The 22093-nt window shown below is 34.7% G+C and overlaps 1 non-coding gene across 1 annotated transcript; it reads left to right on the top strand.

Moving 5' to 3' along the window:
- Positions 1-16388: 16388 nt before the first annotated feature.
- Positions 16389-16493, top strand: LOC148763618 (small nucleolar RNA R71). The gene has a single exon (XR_016025605.1). It is a non-coding gene; the product is annotated as a small nucleolar RNA R71 (small nucleolar RNA).
- The last annotated feature ends 5600 nt before the right edge of the window (positions 16494-22093 follow it).

A 22093-nucleotide genomic window follows, 5' to 3' on the forward strand; every position in this document is an offset into this window, starting at 1 on the left:
CCTCGAGGGTAAATCGGTAAATTTTTCGCCCCAGCACTTGTGAAGACCAAGGGATTTTAAATGTGGTAGGATTGGATAAATACCAGAATAATTGTGGTGGAAAATTAAGAAGAAAAAGTCAAAAAATTAAAAATTAGGCTAATAAGAATGTGACACGTGGCATGCTTGATTATTTTATTATTTTCTATAGAAATCAGCCCATTAAATCTCCAATTCTCTCACCATATTCGGCCTAGACAACCAGCAACAAGAAAAAAGGAAGAACAAAGGGAAAAACAAGAAAACCTAGGTGAAAATTCAAAGAAAAAGTGAAGAAATCAAGGAAACAAGCTAGGTAAGTTAAAATTTCTTTAATTCTCCTTGATACCTAGCTTACCCATGCTTTTGTTCTTGATTTCCATGGTTGAATATTGAGTTCTCATGATGAATTCAATTATGAAAAATGGGTATGGAAGAAGAATTATTGTTGGAATAATTTGATTTTAGACTATGTTAGTGTTTAGGGATAGTTCAGCATGATTATGAACAAAAACACAAAAGAAATATTCAATTTCTCTAGGGTTCCTTGTTGGTCGAACCATGAGGGCTGAATATCAATGGGGGATTGTTTTTATTAGAGAAAAAATGAATTAATTTAGAGGTGATTTGGACACAATCACCAATTAATCGGGTGATTGGTCGAATTTAATCGATACCGCGATTAAGCGGTAATCGAACATATTTTTGCATTTACATATCAAGCATTAGTAATTTAAATTAGTTTATATAAATTAGGGACAATATAGTAAATTCCTCGACTTTGTTATTTGTCAAGGTAGTGAGACATCCGAAAAAGGCAAAGGAATTGCGCTTGAGGACTATTAGTCCGAGTGCACCCGGAATCTGAATTTTTCGACACTTGTGAGTGGACTGCCTATCAAAATTGTTTTGGGAATATAACTGTTTTGAACAAAGTGTTTGAATGATTTTATGCAATTTTTCATGAAAATGAATGCCTTGGGAACAAGCTTTTGAGAAAAGGTTTATGGTATGAAATGTGGTTATTATGGATTTCTATGTGGCTGCATTATGTTGATATACATATATGCTTGAATATAATGTTGTGTAATTATGTTGACTCGGTTATGTGCGAGTAGGGAGTGCGCATAAGCTGAGGATGACCAGGTTATGTGCCAATAAGGAGTGCGCATAACCCGGTGATGACCCGGTTATGTGCAAGTAGGGAGTGTGCATAACCCGGTGATGACCCAGCCATGTGCGAGTAGGGAATGTGCATGAGCTGGTGGTGATGATGATGATGAGCTGGTGATGATGATGATGGGTTGGTCAGATGATGATGATGGGTATATACGTATATATATATATATATATATATATATATATATATATATATATATATATATACATATGTAAATGTGTGTGTTATAGCAAATTGATGGACAATGATTTATGGTTGTAATGTACGCAAAATTTGACACATTGTACTTTGAGAATTTTCATGAATTTTATGTTGATTTTATTAGTTTAGCAGGATGGCTTTTTGTTGAGTGAGGAAAAATGTTTCTCTTGTTGCTCCGTTTTCGCTGCAACGAAATTCATGCTCACTACAGCAAGAAACTCTCGAATTTGGAGGAGTTTTAAATAGGAATGAACTAAATTGCATTGTTTTGAAACAAGTGTATCATGATTTTAAATTCTCCCTAATTGTTGCTTGTTCCCTTCCTTGTTCACTCACTGGGTTTATACTCACCATTTTCAAATTCATGTTTTCAGATCACGAAGCAGTCGATAATTAAGACAAGTGTCCTTGTAGACCTGTGTCTATCTTTTGGTAGGTGTCTCGGCATTCAGTAGCTGTATATTCATCCGAGTCCCTCCTCTGGAAGTCGAGTATTATTTTGTTATGTATAGATGAACTTAATGTAAATTTTAAATGAGTAATGTTAGTACGAGTTGGCAATGTATGTCACTATTTTGATTCAAAGTTATGAAATATGACTTAGCGATAGTAGATGGAATTATAAGTAAGATAAATAATAGGCTTGCTTGGGTTTAGTGGATTACGTCCATTGGGCCCATGTGTCGATCATAGCCCGAAATTTGGGTCGTGACAACATAATTGACTAATACTTAGTCAATTTTGCTTTAAGCCTTTAACCAACAACACATGACTAATTTGAGTTTGGGAATTCTTACCAACCGTACCTATACCATGAATTCTTCCCTTTGAATCATCTCCAAAGGATACGTTTCCTCCCTTTCTCTTATCCAGCTGAGCAAACAGCATTTCATGTCCTATAATGTGCCATGAACAGCCACCGTCCAAGTACGAAGGTTATTTCTTCTTGAGTTGAGCTTTTGAACATGTCTTCTTTAAGTCCAGCTCAACCTACAAAACAGAATTTCAGTTTTTTTTTATAGGTACCCATACTTTGATGGGTCCTTGAGTGTTTGTTGCAACAACGGATCTCTTAGGAACCCGAATTTTGTTAACTTTCTGCACTGTACTTTTCTTAAAACACTCATATGATAAATGACCATGTTTACCACAATTATAACATCTTGGTAATGCTTTAGCTAAATTTTTATTGTGGTATACATCTCTTTTTGAGGATTCATTTTTCAAACATTTAAGAGCTGTATTTTCATCAAGAGTTATTTGCAAAGCTTAAGACTTGTTTTTCAGCTCTAGTTTTAAAACTTCAAGTCTGTTTTTGAGTGTTCTAACTCAATTTGCAAAATATTTCTTTGCTCAAAAACAAAAGTAAACTCTTTTTTTATTTACTCCAAATCATTTTCAAGAAATGCAGCCTTTTTCTTTAATGATTTGTATTTTGAAAAAAGCTTTTCAAATTCATCATAAAGGCATTCATACTCATCCTGTAAATCATCATAAGAATTAAGGCAGGGGGATGAGGGTACCTCTGTTTCATCCTCTTGTGCCATTAAATAGATGTTTGCTCTTTTTTCTGATTTTTCATCATAAGTTTCAGAGCTTGATGTGTAACTGTCCGACCATGCAACAGCCACCATTGCTTTCTTGGATTTCTTATTTTTCTTGGAGGTTTAATCTTTCAGCAGTGGACATTCAGACTTGAAGTGACCTGGTTTTTTGCATTCATAGCAGATCATCTCCTCTTCTTTTGTTGGAGTCATTTTTGTTCCTTATTTTCCATGAAGCACCTTGGTCTTTTCTGAAACCTTTTCTAGTTAGCCTTCGATTTCTTCTACTCATTAGCTTTCTAAATTTTCTTGCAACTAGAGCTAATTCTTCATCATCATCACAAGAAAGCTCTTCCAACTCTTCTTCAAGGATGCTGGATTTAAATGCAATGCTCTTTTTCTTTTCCTTGGCTTCCCTTTGGTCTTCTTCTTCTTCTTCCTTAAGCTCTAGCTCATGAGTGAGAAGAGAACCACAAATCTCATCGAGAGTGATGTTGTTCAGATCTTTAGCCTCTCTAATGGCAGTCACTTTTGGTTTTTAAGATTTTAGTAGGCATCTAAGCAGTCAACTAGTGCAATCTCTTTTTCATGTTCAAGGATAGGCTTGCCTAGCTGACTCAATTTATTTGTGATGTTTGTAAACCTATCAAACATGCTGGTGATGTCTTCACCATGGTCCATTTTGAACATTTCATAACTATGTGTTAAGAGAGCAATTTTGGACTCCTTGACTTGGGAAGTCCCTTCATGGATTATCCTAAGTTTCTCCCTCACTTGTTTAGCTGTTGTACAACTTGAGACTTTGTTAAATTCCGCGGGGGTTAAAGCACAATGTAATGTGTTGATGGCCTTAAAGTTTATTTAAACTTTCTTAGTTTCAGCCTCAATCCATTCAGACCTTGGCTTGAGCATCAACTCATTTGTAACTACATTCGCGGTTAAGGGCATAAAGGGTCCATCAGTTATGACATCTCACATTTCATAATCTATAGCCCTAATATAAATTGACATTCTAGTGCTCCAATAAGGGTAATTAGAGCCATCAAACAGAGGTCGTCTATTTATTGATTGTCCCTCAGCAACTATGGTTTTTTGTTGAGCCATTTGGATTCTCCCAAAGGTTGTTAAGCCTTAAAAACAGGGAACTAGCTCTGATACCAATTATTGGTCCCGATAATATGTGCTAGAGGGGGGGTAAATAGCACAATTTGGCTCTTAACAAGATGACAAACTAATTTCCAGAACTTAAGAAAATAAAAACAAAGTATAAGATGCATAGCAATTTAGAGTGGTTTGGTCCAAGACTTACATCCACTACCTTGATTATCCAACCAAGGATTTTCGCACAAATCCACTATAGACCGGTGAAATTCACAAGCTTTTACCAAGCTTTACAATGGCTTTTACCAGGCTCAGCCAAAAACCTTTTACACTAGTTTTTCATGGGCCCAACTAAAACCTAATGTGGTTTTCCAAGGCTCAACCACAACCTTTAACAATCAAGCTATCCCAAGCTTGAACAACCCCTTAGAGTGACTCCCTCACTATAAGAATATAAGAGAAATAGTAAAAGATAGTACCTATGATCACTTGTTGATCTTATTGGTACAAGATTGAGTGCTAAATACAAATGCAAAGAGTAGGCATTTAAGTGCAGACAAGTGCAGTGAAGCTTTTCTGGTTTTTCTTCTTTCTATAGCTCAAAACTCATTCAAAGCTTCAAAAAACTTCTTTCTTATTGTTGGAAGACCCTTTTATACTTGGAGATGCAACTCTGATGGTAGTTTGGCAGTTTATATCTGTTGGAAACAATTGAGGCTGAGTTTTAGCCGTTAATCTGTCTTGTAGTGCTCTGGTTCAAATTACAGATAGAGAGCTCTTAGTTGACTAAGTTGGTTCTGTTTTTGGTTTGCAGATTCTAGCAGAGAGCACTTAGTCGACTTACTTGGTTGACTAAATTGATTTTATTTCTCAAGCTCTTTAGCCCTCCATTTTTTCAATTTGAAATTTGGTCAACCAACGTTCTTTCTTGTTTAACCAATAAGCTTCTTGCTTGTTATTTAGTTATATCTTGTTGATTTTATCCTTCTTTTTCTTTCAAAACCCTCTTTGAAGAGTTAATAAATTAATTTCACAAATTACTTTCCTGCACACTCAAGTAAACGTATTAGACACACATAAATGGGAATGTTTTATTATCATCAAAAACTAATGGAGCCAACAAAGAAATGAGGGGTAAGGGTGTTCGAGTGAAGTGGGGTGGGGGGCACATTTATATAGAGAGCATGTATGGGTAGTGGGCTGCCATTATTGGCAACCTACGATAGAAGGGAGGGGGGTTTATAAATAAGAGGTGGTTTATGGGTAGTGGGCTACCCATTGATGGCAACCCACAACAAGGGGGTCACTACCCACGTTATAAAAAATCACGAGGTCGCGGCCTTGCTGTGGGAGTGTCGTGGCCCGTATAAGGAGGCCACGCCCTGATGGTTTTTATTTTTATAAAAATTATGGGCCGCCAAAACACGAGGCCACAGCCTACCCCTTAGGGGCACTGCAGACCTCGTTGGTGTGTTCTACAAGGTCGTAGCCCGGGTTGTTGATTCTTCGCTAAGCCACGACCTCCCCTTGAGGAAGTCGCAACCTATACCCCTCAAAAAATAAAAAAAAATTATTTTTTTTTTTATTTTTTTTGAAATTTTTTTGAATTGTTTTGAGTGGATCTTTTAAATGTACCTACAAAAAATAAAAATAAAAATAAGGCATAAATAATTTAATAATGGAATAAATAAAAATAATTAAAAAATAAAAATAAGTAAGTGATAATGCTTGGGTTGCCTCCCAAGAAGCGTTTAATTTATTATCTTAAACTTGACTTTCTCTTATTCAAATTGCATTGATAAGCATGATTAACGACCTTTGATGATTGAAATCACCACCCTAATTGTGTTTTAATCATTGCCCATTCACCTTGAAGGTTAATTTACCATCAGCTACCTCCACTACTCCATGAGAATATACTTTCATCATAATGAAAGGTCTAGACCAACAAGATTTAAGCTTTCCAGGAAATAATCTCAAATGAGAATTATATAGCAGAACATGTTGGCCAAGCTCAAAACTTATCCTTATTTTTTTTTGATTATGCCATCGTTTCGTCTTCTCTTTGTAGATTCTTGCACTTTCATATACTTCTTACGAAATTCATCCATCTCATTGAGTTGTAAAAGATATTTTTTTCCGACCGCTTGAAGATCAAAATTAAGCTTTTTAACTGCCCAATATGCTTTGTGTTCAAGCTCAACTAGAAAATGACAAGCCTTTCCAAATACGAATCTATAAGGAGACACCCCAATTGGAGTTTTATATGCTGTTCTATAAGCCTCTAAAGCATCATCTAACTTTTTGGACCAATCTTTTCTGGAAGGATAAACAATATTCTCCAAAATTCTTTTAATTTCTCGATTTGAAACTTCAGCTTGGCCACTCATTTGAATATGATAAGTAGTGGCTATTTTGTGCTTGACTCCATATTTGGACAAGATTGCTTCGAAATTTTTGTTGCAGAAGTGAGTCCCTTCATCACTAATTATGGCTCTAGGAGTAACAAAACGTGTGAAGACGTTCCTTTACAAAGAGTTTATCACTACCTTAGAGTCGTTCCTTGGCAATGCAACAGCTTCAACCTATTTAGAGACATAATCAACAACAAGCAAGATGTATTCATTATTAAAGGATGGAATGAATGGACCCATAAAATCAATTCCCCACATATCAAATATTTCGACTTCCATGATGTCGTTGAGAGGCATCTCATGTCTCTTAGATATATTGCCCATGCTTTAACATCTATCACATTTTCAACAAAATTTTGAGCATCTTTGAAAAGAGAAAGCTAGTAAAAACCTAATTGCAGAACCTTTGCAACAGTTCATCTTCCCCCATAATGTCCTCGATAATCAGATGAATGGTAATGGTGAAGAATATTTTCAAATTCTTCTTCAAGAATACACTTTCTAATTATTTGATATCCACAATGCTTATAAAGAAAAGGCTCATCCCACATGTAATATTTAACATCACTCAAGAATTTCTTCTTTTGTTGAGAATTAAATCCATGAGGGAAGAGTTTACTCACAAGATAGTTCACAAAATCAGCATACCATAACAAATTTTTCTGCTTCTCAATATGAAACAATTGCTCAACAGGAAAGGTCTCATTGATCACTATTGAATTCCTAATTTGTTCTCCATTCTCCAATCTAGATAAATGATCTGCCACTTGATTTTCTGTACCTCTTCTATCTCAAATTTCTAAGTCGAATTCTTGAAGTAAAAGTGCCCATCTTATCAACGTGGTTTTACATCCTTCTACTCGATCAGATATTTAATAGCTGCATAGTCAATGTAAACAATAACTTTAGTACCAACAAGATAGGAGCAAAATATATTGAAAGCAAAAACAATAGCAAGCAACTCTTTTTAAGTTATGGTGCAATTTGCTTGAACCTCATTCAATGTTTTGCTAACATAATAAATAGGATGCAAAATCTTTGGATTTCGTTGGCCCAAAATGTTGGCTCCATTAGTTTTTGATGATAATAAAACATTCCCATTTACTTGTGTCTAATACCTTTACTTAAGTGTGCAGAAAAATTAATATATGAAATTAATTAATTAACTCTTCAAAGAGTATATCAAAAGAAAAAAAGGGATAAAAATAACAAGATGCAATTGTCTAACAAAAAAGAAGCTTATTGGTGAAACAAGGAAGAATGTTGGTTGACCAAGTTTCAAATTGAAGAAATGGCGGGCTGAAGAGTTTGAGAAACAGAATCAACTTAGTCGACCAAGTCAGTCGACTAACTGCTCTCTGCTAGAATCTACAAGCTGAAACAGAACCAACTTAGTCAACCAAGTCAATCGACTAAGAGTTCTCTGTCTGTAATTTGAACCAGAGCACTTCAAGACAGATTAACGGCTAGAACTCATCCTCAACTGTTTTCAACGGACATAAACTGCTAAACTGCCATCAAAATTATATCTCCAAGTATAAAAGGGTCTTCCAACAATTAGAAACAAGATTTTTATAAGCCTTGAATGAGATTTGAGCTATAGAAAGTTGAAAAACCAAAAAAGCTTCACTGCACTTGTCTGCACTTAAATGCCTACTCCTTGCATTTATATTTAACACTCAATCTTGTACCACTCAAATCAACCAGTGATCATAGGTACCTTCTTTTACTACTTTTCTTGTATTCTTAGATGGAGGGAGTCACTCTAAGGGGTTATTCAAGCTTGGGATAGCTTGATTGTTGAAGGTTGTGGTTGAGCCTTGGAAAACCACTTTGGGTTTTAGTTAAGCCCGTGAAAAACTAGTGTAAAAGATTTTGGCTGAGCTTGGTAAAAGCAATTGTAAAGATTGGTGAAAGCTTGTGAACTTCACCGGTGTTTAGTGAATTTATGGGAAAATCCTTAGTTGGATAATCAAGGTAGTGGATGTAGGTCTTGGACCTAACCACTCTAAATTTTTGTGCATCTTATACTCTATTTTTATTTTCTTAAGTTCTAGAAATTAGTTTCCAATATTGTTAAGAGCCAAATTGTGCTATTCACCCCCCCTCTAGCACATATTATCGAGACCAACTTTTGGTATCAGAGCTAGTTCCCTGTTATTAAGGCTTAACATCCTTATGGAGGATCCATTTGGCTTTCCAAAAATCAGTAGTGGCTAAGGGACAATCAACAAACAGACCACCTCTATTTGATGACTCTAAGTACCCTTATTGGAGCACTAGAATGTCAATTTACATTAGAGCTATAGACTTTGAAATGTGAGACGTCATAACTGATGGACCCTTTACGCCCTCAACTGTGAATGTGGTGACAAATGAGTTGATGCCCAAGCCAAGGTCTGAGTGGACTGAGGCTGAAATTAAGAAAGTTCAAATAAACTTTAAGGCCATCAACACATTGCATGGTGCATTAACCCCCAGTGAATTTAACAAAGTCTCAAGCTATACAACAGCTAAGCAAGTGTGGGAAAAACTTAGAATAATTTATGAAGGGACTTCTCAGGTAAAGGAGTCCAAAATTTCTCTATTAACACATAATTATGAAATGTTCAAAATGGAGCCTAGTGAAGACATCACTAGCATATTTGATAGATTTACAAACATCACAAATAAATTGAGTCAACTAGGCAAGCCTATTCTTGAACATGAATTAGTAAAAAGACTGCTTAAGAGTCTACCAAAAAATTAGAAGCCTAAAGTGACTGCCATTAGAGAGGCTAAAGATCTTAACATCATCACACTTGATGAGATTTGTGGTTCTCTTCTCACTCATGAGCTGGAGCTTAAGGAAGAAGAAGAAGAAGACCGAAGGGAAGCAAAGGAAAAGAAAAAGAGTATTGCACTTAAAGCCATCATCCTTGAAGAAGAGCTGAAGGAGCTTTCCTGTGATGATGATGAAGAATTAGCTCGGTTGCAAGAAAATTCAAAAAGCTAATGAGTAAAAGAAACCGAAGGATAGCTAGAAGAGGTTTCAGGAAAGACCAAGGTGCTTCATGGAAAATAAGGAACAAAAATGACTCCAACAAAAAGAAAGAGATGATCTGCTATGAATGCAAGAAACCTGGTCACTTCAAGTCCGAGTGTCCATTACTGAAAGATGAAACTCCCAAGAAAAATAAGAAATCCAAGAAAGCAATGGTGGCAGCTGCATGGTCGAGCAATGACACATCAAGCTCTGAAACAGATGATGAAAAATCAGAGGAAAGAGCAAACATCTGTTTAATGGCACAAGAGGATGAAACAGAGGTATCCTCATTCCCTTGCATTAATTATTATGATGATTTACAAGATGAGTATGAGTGTCTTTATGATGAATTTGAAAAACTTTTTTCAAAGTACAAATCATTAAAGAAAAAGGTTGCATTACTTGAAAATGATTTGGAACAAATCAAACAAGAATTTACTTCTGTTTTTAAGCAAAGAAATATTTTGCAAGTTGAGTTAGAACACTCAAAAACAAACTTTGAGGTTTTAAAACAAGAGCTGGAAAACAAGTTTGAAGCTTTGCAAATAATTCTTGATGAAAACACAACTCTTAAATGTTTGAAAAATGAATCTTCAAAAAGATATGTATACCACAATAAAAATTCAGCTAAAGCATTACCTAGATGTTATAATTGTTGTAAACATGGTCATTTATCATATGATTGTTCTAAGAAAAGAAAAGTGCAGAAAGTTAAGAAAATATGGATTCTTAAGGGATTCTTTGTTGCAACTAACACTAAAGGACCCATCAAAGTATGGGTGCCTATAAAGAAAAACTGAAATTCTGTTTTGTAGGTTGAGCTAGACTTAAAAGAGACATGTTCAAGAGCTCAACTCAAGAGAAAACAGCCTTGGTACCTGGACAGTGATTGTTCATGGCACATGACAGGACATGAAATGCTGTTTGCTCAGCTGGATAAGAGAAAGGGAGGAACCGTATCCTTTGGAGATGATTCAAAATGTGTTGTTGGTTAAAAGATTAAAGCACAATTTACTAAGTATTAGTCAATTATGTGATAAAGGATTTAAAGTATGTTTTGATTCAACTAACTGTGAAATGATAAATATGAGTACAAATAAAATCTCATTTATAGGAAATAGATTGAAGAATATGTATGTAATTTTTCTTGAAGATCTTGAAGTAAATAGTGAAGTATGTCTTGTTGCAAATGCTGAAAATGATAGATGGTTATGGCATAGAAGATTAAGACATGTAAGTTTGCATACTATGTCAAAATTAATTAAGAAAAATCTTGTTGCTGGACTGTCGGAGTTAAAATTTGAAAATGATAGGATATGTGATGCTTGCCAACTAGGAAAACAAGTTAAGACATCCTTTAAGAATAAGAAGATAGTGTCAACATCTAGACCTCTTGAATTATTACACATTGATCTATTTGGTCCAATAAGCACAACGAGCTTAGGAGGAAAATCTTATGGCTTTGTAATAGTTGATGACTATTCTAGATATACTTGGGTGTATTTTCTTGCTCATAAGAATGATGCTCTATAAGCATTCTTAAGTCATTGTAAGAAAGTAGAAAATAAAAAAGGACTAGCCATAGTTAGCATAAGGAGTAATCATGGAGGAGAATTTGAAAATGATGAGTTTGAAAAGTTCTACAATGAAAAGGGGTTGAAACACAATTTTTCTACACCTAGAACACCCCAACAAAATGGAGTTATAGAGAAGAAAAATCGAACCTTGAAAGAAATGGCTAGGACCATGCTATGTGAGAACAACCTACCTAAATATCTTTGGGCTGAGGTAGTAAATACAACAGCTTATATTCTTAATAAAGTCTCAATAAGACCTTTGATTTCAAAGACTCCATATGAACTTTATAAAGGTAGGAAGCCAAATATTTCTCACCTTAGGAGCCTTAACTGTAAGTGCTTTGTATTGAACAATGGAAAACAGCCCCTAGGGAAGTTTGATGCAAAGAGTGATGAAGCAATATTTTTAGGATATGCATTAAACTCAAAGGCCTATAGAGTTTTTAACAAAAGGACCTTAACCGTTGAAGAATCAATTCATGTAGTTTTGGATGAGTCAAATGCTATACAAAAAGAAATTCATGATGATGATGATGTAGAAGTCCTAGAAAAACAAATGGAGGAAATGAGTTTAGAAAACAACAAAAATAATGAAGAAAGCTCACCTAGAAGAGAAAATGAAACTCCATCTCTAGAAAATCTGTAAAACGCAGAAAATCAGCATGATGATCTACCAAGGAGTTGGAGATTTGTAAGAGATCACCCACAAGACCAAATAATAGGTGACATTTCACAATGAGTTAAAACTAAGAAAGCAACTAGAGAAACTTGTGAGTTTTCAGCTTTTATATCTCAAGTTGAGCCTAAAAACTTTGAAGAAGCTGAAAAAAAGGAAAGTTAGATAATGGCCATGCAAGAAGAACTTGATCAATTCACAAGGAGTCATGTATGGTCATTGGTACCTAGACCTTCAAATCACCCTATTGTTGGTACAAAATGGGTATTTAGAAATAAGGTATATGAGCAAGGAAATGTAGTTAGAAATAAAGCTAGGCTGGTAACAAAAGGATACAACCAAGAGGAAGGAATAGATTATGATGAAACCTTTGCTCCCGTTGCTAGGATTAAAGCCATAAGGTTGTTGCTAGCTTTTGCATGTTTCATGAATTTTAAATTGTTCCAAATGGATGTAAAAAGTGCATTCTTAAATGGAATAATTCAAAAGGAAGTATATGTAGAACAACCACCTGGTTTTGAAGACTTTGAAAAATTTGATCATGTTTTCAAACTTCATAAAGCTTTATATGGATTGAAACAAGCTCATAGAGCTTGGTATGAGAGGCTTTCAAAATTTCTAGTTGGAAAAGGGTATGATAGAGGCAGCATCGATACTACATTGTTCATTAAGAGATATCTAAATGATTTAATTGTTGTGCAAATATATGTGGATGACATTGTATTTGGTGCAACTAATGAGGCTTTATGCAAGAACTTTGCTAAGGAAATGCAAGGTGAATTTGAGATGAGCATGATGGGAGAGTTAAAGTACTTCCTTGGTCTTCAAATTAAGCAAAGTGAGGAAGGAATCTTCATCAACCAAGAAAGAATGTTGGTTGACCAAGTTTTAAATTTGAGGAATGGCGGGCTGAAAAGTTTGAGAAACAGAATCAACTTAGTCTACCAAGTCAGTAGACTAAGAGCTCTCTGTCTGCAATTTGAACCAAAACACTACAAGACAGATTAACGGCTAGAACTCATCCTTAACTATTCCAACGAACATAAACTGCCAAACTGCCATCAGAATTACATCTCCAAGTATAAAAGGGTCTTCCAACAATTAGAAATAAGTTTTTTAGAAGCCTTAAATGAGATTTGAGCTATAGAAAGTTAAAAAACCAGAAAAGCTTCACTGCACTTGTCTGCACTTAAACGCCTACTCCTTGCATTTGTATTTAGCACTCAATCTTGTACCACTCAGATCAACCAGTGATCATAGGTACCTTCTTTTACCACTTTTCTTGTATTCTTAGAGTGAGGGAGTCACTCTAAGGGGTTATTCAAGCTTGGGATAGCTTGACTGTTGAAGGTTGTGGTTGAGCTTTGGAAAACCACTTTGAGTTTTAGTTGAGCTCGTGAAAAACTAGTGTAAAAGGTTTTGGCTGAGCTTGGTAAAAGCCATTGTAAAGTTGGGTGAAAACTTGTGAATTTCACCGGTGTTTAGTGAATTTGTGAAAAAATCCTTGGTTGGATAATCAACGTAGTGGATGTAGGTCTTGGACCTAACCACTCTAAATTGTTGTGCATCTTATCTCTATTTTTATTTTCTTAAGTTCTGAAAATCAGTTTCTAATATTTTTAAGAGCCAAATTATGCTATTCACCCCCCCCTCTAGCACATATTATCGAGACCAACACAAAACTATGCCAACTTCATAATCACTAGCATTACACGTTAGTTCAAAAATGATATTGCAATTAGGAACAGTGATGATAGGAGCAAAAAATAGTCTTTTTTTCAATTCAACAAAAGCATCATGGCAAGCATTATTAAAATTAAAAGAAGTATCCTTTTCTAGCAAATTACAAAGTGGTTTAGATTTTTTTAGGAAAATCTTTAATGAATCTCCTATAAAATCCAACATGTCTTAGAAAACTAAGAATGGCTTTAACAGAGGTGTGAGGTGGAAGTTTTTCAATTGTTTCAATTTTTTCTTTGTCTACTTCTAAACCATTACTAAAGACTTGATGCCTAAGACTATGCCTTCTTGCACCATAAAGTGACATTTTTCTCAATTTAAAACTAAATTAGTTTCTTCACATCTCTTAAGTACTGTAGCAAGATTAAATAGATAATCATCAAAATTATTCCCAAAACTTGAAAAATCATCCATAAATACTTCCAAAAACTTTTCAACCATATCAAAAAATTTACCATCATACGTCTCTAAAAAGTGGCTGAAGCATTACAAAGTCTAAAAGGCATTATACAAAAAGCAAAAGTTCCATAAGGACAAGTAAAGGTGATTTTTTCTTGGTCTTCAAGAGCAATGGCAATTTAATTATAACCAGAATAACCATCCAAAAAGCAATAAAAACCCTTACCAGCTAGTCTATCAAGCATTTGATCAATAAAAGGTAGTGAAAAGTGATCTTTTCTAGCAGCTTTGTTCAATTTTCTATAATTTCCATACATACCCTCCATCAATTCACAATTCTAGTGGGAGTAAGCTCATTATTTTCATTAGAAACTATAGTCATACCTCCTCTCTTAGGGGCACATTAGACTAGACTTACCCATGAACTATCAGAAATAGGATAGATAATACTTGCATCTGGCCACATGATATTTCTTTCTTTACTACCTATTTCATGATCGGATTCAGCCTTTGTTGATGTTCAATGGTTGCATTGTGATTTTCTTCCAAAAAAGTTTTGTACATGCAAATTGATGGACTAATTCCTTTAATGTCTACAATGGTCCACTCAGTGGCCTTTTTGTAGTCTCTTAAAACTCAAAGGAGTTTATTTTCCTGTTCATCAAAAAGAGAAGAAGAAATAATTACCGGTAGTGTAGAAGAATTTCCCAAAAAAGCACACCTTAAATGACTAGGCAATTATTTGAGCTTAAATGAAGGAGGTTCTTCAATCGAAGGCTTGATTAGTGAAGTTGTAATTAATAATTCCAAAGACTCAAATTGGGATTTTGGGAGACGTGATAGGCCATCGAGATGGTTAGCATATTCAAGAACTTTTTCATCAATAATATCACATGAAAAATTCAAAGAAGTTTCCAATGGATCATGATGATTCTCTAAAAACTCATTGTTCGTTATGTCATCCACCACAATAATTGAGAAACATTTATCATGTTCATTAGAAAATTTTAAAGCTCTAAAATACTAAATGTTACCTGTTGATCTTCAACCCTTAAAGTAAGCTCACCTTTTTTCACATCAATTAGAGCTTGAAAAGTTCTTAAGAATGGTCTCCCAAGAATGATCGGTATTTCATGATCTTCTTCCATATCAAGAATAATAAAATCTACTAGAAAAATAAACTTACCAACTTTTACCAAAACATCTCCCACAATACCATAAGGATAAGTAATGGATCGATCAACAAGTTGCAAAGTCACAAAAGTTGGCTTACTCTTTTCCAGACCCAAATTTTTATAAATGGACAATGGCATCAAATTTATGCTAGCACCCAAATCACATAAAGCTTTAGCAAAACAAAGAGCACTAATAGTGCAAGGAATAGGAAAACTACCTGGATCTTTAAGCTTTAGTGCAAGCTTATTTAGAATAATGGCACTGCACTTTTCGATAAGTGCAACAGTTTCAAACTCACCCAATTTCCTTCTTTTAGATAGAATGTCTTTCAAAAATTTAACATATCTTGGCATTAGTTCCAAAGCTTCAGCAAAAGGAATATTAATATGTAACTTTTAAAACACATCAATAAATCTCTGAAATTGTTTGTTAAGTTTTTCTTTCTGAAATCTTTGAAGCAAAGGTGGTGGAGGTGTAAAAGCATATTTTAATTGTGACTTTTCTTCTTTTGAATTTTCAGTAGATTGTTTAATCACAATTTCTTTTTCAGCATCATTTTCAATTACTTTCTTATCAAATTGACTTGAAGTTTTAGAATATAAAGCTTTATTACTTACCTTTTTCCCATTACAAAGATTGATTACCTTATAATGATCCTTACCTTCTCATCTTGGATTGGGCTCAGTATCACTTGGTAAGGTGCCATGAGGTCTATCATTTATAGCATTAGCAAGTTAGCCCACTTGTGTCTCAAGATTCCTTATTGATGATGTTAGACTTTGAATGAAGGCATCAGTATTTGTCATGTATGGCATGACCATCTCCTCAATTGAAGGCTCTTTCTCTAGCATGGGGGCCTTAGATGAAAATTCAAGAGGAAAGACCCTTGGTTGTTATTCTAGGAGAAATTAGGATTATTCCTCCAACCAGGTTTATGAGTGTTAGAATAGGGATTATTTCGTTGCCTATTTCCAACAAATTAACAAGATTCATAATAGATGGGACAATTGCCATTGGAATGTCTTTCTCCACAAAATTCACACGTCACAAAGGGATTCTAAATAGCATTAACACTCAGTTTATCTAATTTCTTTGTGAAAAAAGCTAATTGTGTAGATACAATATTCATCACATCTAATTCATGAACTCTAGTACTTTTTCATGTACCCAATCTTTTAGGTGGCCATTAATAGTTATTGGAAGCCACCTCTTCAAGCAAATCATAAGCCTCACCAATGGATTTACTCATAAGTGTACTTCTAGCTGCAGCATAAATGGTAGTTCTAAAAGGTCCTAGCAAACCATTATAAAAAGTTTGAACTTACAGCCACTTCGATAATCCATGGTGAAGACACCTTCTTATCAAATCCTTATACCTCTCCCAAGCCTCATATAGTGATTTAGAATCAAATTGCCAAAAAGAAGTAATATCATTCTGCATCGTTGCTATCTTGGCAGGTGAGAAGAATTTTGCTAAGAATTTCTGAGCCAAATCATCCCAAGTATTAATGGAACCAACAAGAAGTGAATTTAACCAACCCTTTACTTTATCTCTCAATGAAAAAGCAAAAAGCTGCAGTCTTATGGCATCATCAATAACACCATTAGCTTTAAATGTATCGCAAATGTCCAAAAAATTTAAAATATCAACATTCAGATCATTATTAGGTAAACCCCCAAACTGAACGAAAGTCTAAATCATCTGAATGATTGATGGCTTAATTTCAAGGTTGTTGGCTTGAATATGAGGTCTTCGGATACTAGAGTGGAGACTTTGAACTTGTGAGATAGCATAATCCCTCAAAGACTTGGTCTCTTCCCCTTGTTGATTAGCCATTTTTTACTTGGAGCATAAACTTTTTTATTATTCCTTCGAAGTCTTCGAAAACTCTTTTCGATTTCTGGATCACAAAGAACAATTTCCAAATTTTGAGCTCTTCCCAAACAACGACTAAAAGTACTTGAAAAATTTTAAAAAGGAAAAGTCTAGATTAAAATTCAGAATGGTCGGTATTAATATTAACAAGAAAGAACTAAAAATCAACTCCCCGACAACGGTGCCAAAAACTTGTTATTCAATTTATTACCCACACAAGAATACGTATTAGAAAGATAATATAATGATGAGTAGAGTGTGAGACCTCGACCTCTATAGGCCCTTAACTAAGTGTAGACTCGGTAACACAGGCCAGGGGTAATTTTGTCATTTTCTTAGTGAGCCCCTTGAAGTAGGCTTTCAAACAATATTAAGGCCTAAATAGGCCTAAGGCATAAATGGATGATGAAAATAAGGGTAAAATGACAAAGGAAATAAAAATAATGATGATTTCCAATATAGGGGTAAAATGGTCATTTTTCATCTTGGGTCAAAATTTTTAAGTTTTGTGAACTCGAGTATTTCTAGACTATTATGGACTTTGTCTTAGTGTCAAAAGAGTAAAAGATTACACAAAGGATTGGAGGAAGACAAAGCCAACTTGTTAAGGGCATTTTCGTAATTTAAGTGGAGTTGGATAAGCTTGAGCTATAAATATCATCTTTCAGTAGCTTCTTCTCATTTTTCTAGTAGCTTCTTCTTCTTCTTCTTCCTCCCATCTCACGTTTCTTTCACCCTCTTTGGAAGCTTGTTATGAAACCTCCATAACTTCTCTCAAGTTAGCTCCAATTTTCATGCTTTTGTGCACTTTTGCATAGAACTTTTGTGCTCTTTCACTCTCCCACTTTAAAACCCTTGAAAAGTTTTACTTCCATATTTCCTCTCACTAGCTAAGTGTTTTAGAAAGAGAAAGAGGGAGCTTATATAATAGCTTGGAAGAATTTTGAAAAGAAATTCAACTATAACCCACTAAGGTGAGTGAACTTGCATTAAAATGTTTTGGGTTTTGGGCATATGTGGTTGATTAAATTCATTGAAATATTTTATCTGCTTTTCTCTAAAATATGCATGGGATCAAGCTTTTAATGAGACATTTTGCGTTGTGGAAGGCAATTGTAATGAATCCATGTGCCCTGTGTTATGTTGATATATATATATATATATATATATATATATCTAACTATATATGGTATGTATTGATAGTAATATTGCTTGTAAATACAACCGAGCATGTGCGCGAAGTGGGGGAGCACATACCGTCGCACATCGCGACGGGTCCTCGACGAGAATGCCTTTCCGCTGCAGTGAGGACCCATCGTTTCACTTGACTTGCTTGAATGCTATTAAAGTTTCACTCTTCAAATCCTTTGTTGTGCATGGATCCTTTATCGTCAAGTGATTAACTCATTAAGGGTTTAATGAGGGGTTTTAATAAGAACTAAACTAAATTGCATTGTTTTTGAAAATAAGTGCATCATGATTTCTTTAAACTTTCCTTATCATTTGCTTCTTCCCTTCCTTTGTTCACTCACTGGGTTTATACTCACCGTTTTTAACTTCATGTTTTCAGATCAGGAGGCAACCAGTAACTAGGTCAAGGTGTCCTCGTAGATCCGTCTCCTTGGTAGGTATCTCAACAGTCAATAGCTGAACTTTCACTCGAGTCTCTCCGCTGGAAGTCAAGTATTCCTTTTGTTGTGTATAGACAAACCCGATGTAAATTATTAAGTGTATGTTTTAGACAATATATGTATATTTTGATTAGTAATGCCTCTATGAATTGGAAATGGTTAGCATTATTTTGAATTGGAATTATGAGATGTGACTTTGCAACTTTTGATGGAATGATGAACAGGTCATATAAATAGGCTTGCTTTGGCTTAGTGGGCTACGTCCATTGGGCCCATGCGTCGGTCATGGCCTGAAAATTGGGTCATGACATAGAGTGTCGATCCTGCAAGGAATTGAATTAATTTTTACTATTAATTTCTAAAATTACACAACCTAATTTTATCCAAACACTAAAAATTGAATTAATAAAGTAAAACTTAAAAACTAAAACTACTCTAAATTTAATCAACAAAATTACTTTTCTAAACCCGATTGACCTCTAAACCTAAGATTATGATGTCCCTCAATACTTCATCTGATTATTGTCTCTCTCTCTTAACTCAATTTAATGGATTAAGTTGCTAACCTAGAGTCCTAAATTATTTACAAGTCTCAGTCGAATTTCTCATAAAAATATCTCTCCCAATTAATTTACGATATGTCTACGTAAATTAAATTAAAGATAGATTCATTAAGTTTGTGCTCCAATGCTGGCTACATAGGGCTTATAAGTGTATGTTTACCTTATGTGCAAATCAAACCACCTAATCAACTACATGCATTCGATCATACGCTATTCTATTCAAAGTCTACCTAAATCTCCTTAGTCAAGGTTTAACCTAGGTTTTCAATTCAATCTAATGGTGATTAGGCAATTAGAAGCATTAAGAACTGAATAAAATAAACAACTTAAATCCATCAAACATAAGCAAAAGAGAGATAAATAAGTCAAAATACGTATTGTGTTCAATCATAATCTTAGATTAATAATTTAGTTCTCTATCAAGTCACACATCATCATCAAATAGAATTTAAACATTCAAATCAAACTAAGAAAAAATAGGCGAATTACAAAGGATGATAGAACCCAGGAATTATAATCTTGATCTTCCAAGTCTTCTTGAATCCTTCAAATTCTTTTCAACTTCAATGACTTTGCGACTTGATTCTTAGTTGTCAATCTGGTGTTTTTTTTTTCTCTAAAAGTCATCAAAAAGCTATTTTATAGGGCTTTGAACTTAGGCCAAGTTGGGTGAAAAAAGAAGTCAATTCCAATCAAATTTCCTCATCACACTATGTAAGCCACGACCTACCTCCACCAAGGCCAAGGCCTCAACCATTTAATACTTCAACTTTGACAAGTTTTTTACCACCTTCTAAGCTGAACTGGATGAAGTAATAAACAAAAAAGTTGAATCTTTTTCTCTTAGCTTTCTAACAGTTTAAGAATCTTCTCATTTGGACTTTTGTAGAGAGAGTTATGATCGAAATACCAAGACATGTGCAATGAAAGTTTGCACCTTAAAATTGCTTTCCTTCTTTCATTAAAATTCTTCCTTCATTTAACACCTACAAAAGCACAATAACAACCTATCTTAATCACATTAACTCCAAATTAGGCATAAAATTAACTAAGATTAGATTGACTCGGCTAAATTACTAATTTATAATAATTTAAATAAAATCTACTAATTTCTATGCATTACTATAAGAACTAAGCTAAATTACTATCAAAATTAAGCCCAAATAACTATATATCATAGAGTTATCAACCATGCCCATATGCAAAGGTGAAGATTGTACAAATCTAATACCTGATAGAGTGAAGTTGGTTTTGGAAGAGTTTCAAGATATGATGTCAGAATAACTACCTAAGGTCGTACTACCCCAACGAGTTGTTAATCATGAGATAGAATTGTTCCCAAGCATTAAGCCACCTACAAAAGGGCCATACATAATGACTCCTTAGGAGTTAGTAGAGTTAAGGAAACAATTGGACTAGCTGATATAAGTAGGATTGATCCGACCTTTAAAAGCACCTTTTAGGGCATCTGTACTATTTCAAAAAAACACAATATGGGAGTTTACGGTTATGCCTAGACTACTAGGCTTTAAACAAGGTCACAGTAAAAAACAAATATCCTATTCCGCTTATAGTAGACCTTTTTGACCAGTTAAGTCGTGTAAAGTATTTTTCCAAATTAGACCTTAGATCTAGTTATCATCAAGTAAGAGTAATTGATGGAGATGAACCAAAAACCATTTATGTCATGCAATATGGTGCATTTGAATTTCTTGTTATGCCTTTTGAATTAACCAATGCTCTTGCCACATTTTGTACATTAATGAATTAGATTTTTCATGACTACCTAGACAAGTTTGTTGTAATCTACTTAGACGACATTATGGTATATAGCTTAACACTAGAACAACATCAAAAGCATTTACTATAGGTGTTTAAAAGGCTACGAGACAACCAATTATATTTGAAGAAAGAAAAGTGATTCTTTGTGCAAACCTGAATTCAATTCCTAGGCCATATCATTGAGCAAGGTCATATTCGAATGGACATGCGAAAAGTGTAGGCTATTAAGGAGTGGGCAACCCCTAAGAATACGACCAAACTTCACCCATTCTTAAGGGTAGCCAATTATTATCGAAGATTTGTGGAAAGATATTAAAAAAAGATGTCAGTACTCACAAAATTGCTGAAAAAAGGACAAAAATGGAGTTGAACACCACAGTGCCAAGAAACTTTTGAAGGCTTGAAAGACGTGATGATACGAACCCTGCTTAACACTCTTAGATATTGAAAAGCCCTTCGAGGTACAGACAAATGCATTAGACTTTGCTCTTAAAGGAGTGTTGTTACAAGCAAGAAACTCGATTGCATTTAAAAATTGTAAATTCAACGAAGCTGGGAGGAGATACAAGCACAAGAGACAGAACTATTAATAGTGATTCATTGTTTATAGGCTTGGTGACATTATTTGCTAGCATCGTGATTTGTGGTTAAAACTAACAACACCACTGTAAGTCACTTTCTCACACTACCAAAACTTACAGCCAAGCAGGTGATATGGCAGGAGTTCCTAGCCGAGTTTGATTTCTCTTTCGAGCAAAAAGCTTGAAGGGTGAATCGTGTGGCAAATGCCCTTAGCAAAAAGCCCAACTTCGTAGCTTTCAAGGTGATAACGCCAATGACATCTAGCAAATTGACCACAAATATCTGTAATCTTATTAAAGAAAAATTGCATCAAGATTCCCAAGCAATCGCCATTATGAAATTGGTACAGAGTGGAAAGTCCAAATATTTTTAGGTGAAAAATAGGCTTTACTAACAAAATGACCATGAATATTTGTTCCAAGAGTGAGAGATTCGCGGCAAAAATTGATGTAGGAATGCCACAATACTCTTTATGCAGGGCATCTAGGTTAACAGCTGTCACAGCCCAAATACCGAGCCATGACCGGCACATGGGCCCAATGGGCATAGCCCACTAAGCCCAAGCAAGCCTATTTATGTAATTTCGATTATCATTCCCATCCATCATC

Source organism: Theobroma cacao, chromosome 3 (assembly GCF_053813885.1).
Source record: "Theobroma cacao isolate CCN51 chromosome 3, ASM5381388v1, whole genome shotgun sequence".
In the NCBI taxonomy this organism is placed as follows: domain Eukaryota; kingdom Viridiplantae; phylum Streptophyta; class Magnoliopsida; order Malvales; family Malvaceae; genus Theobroma; species Theobroma cacao.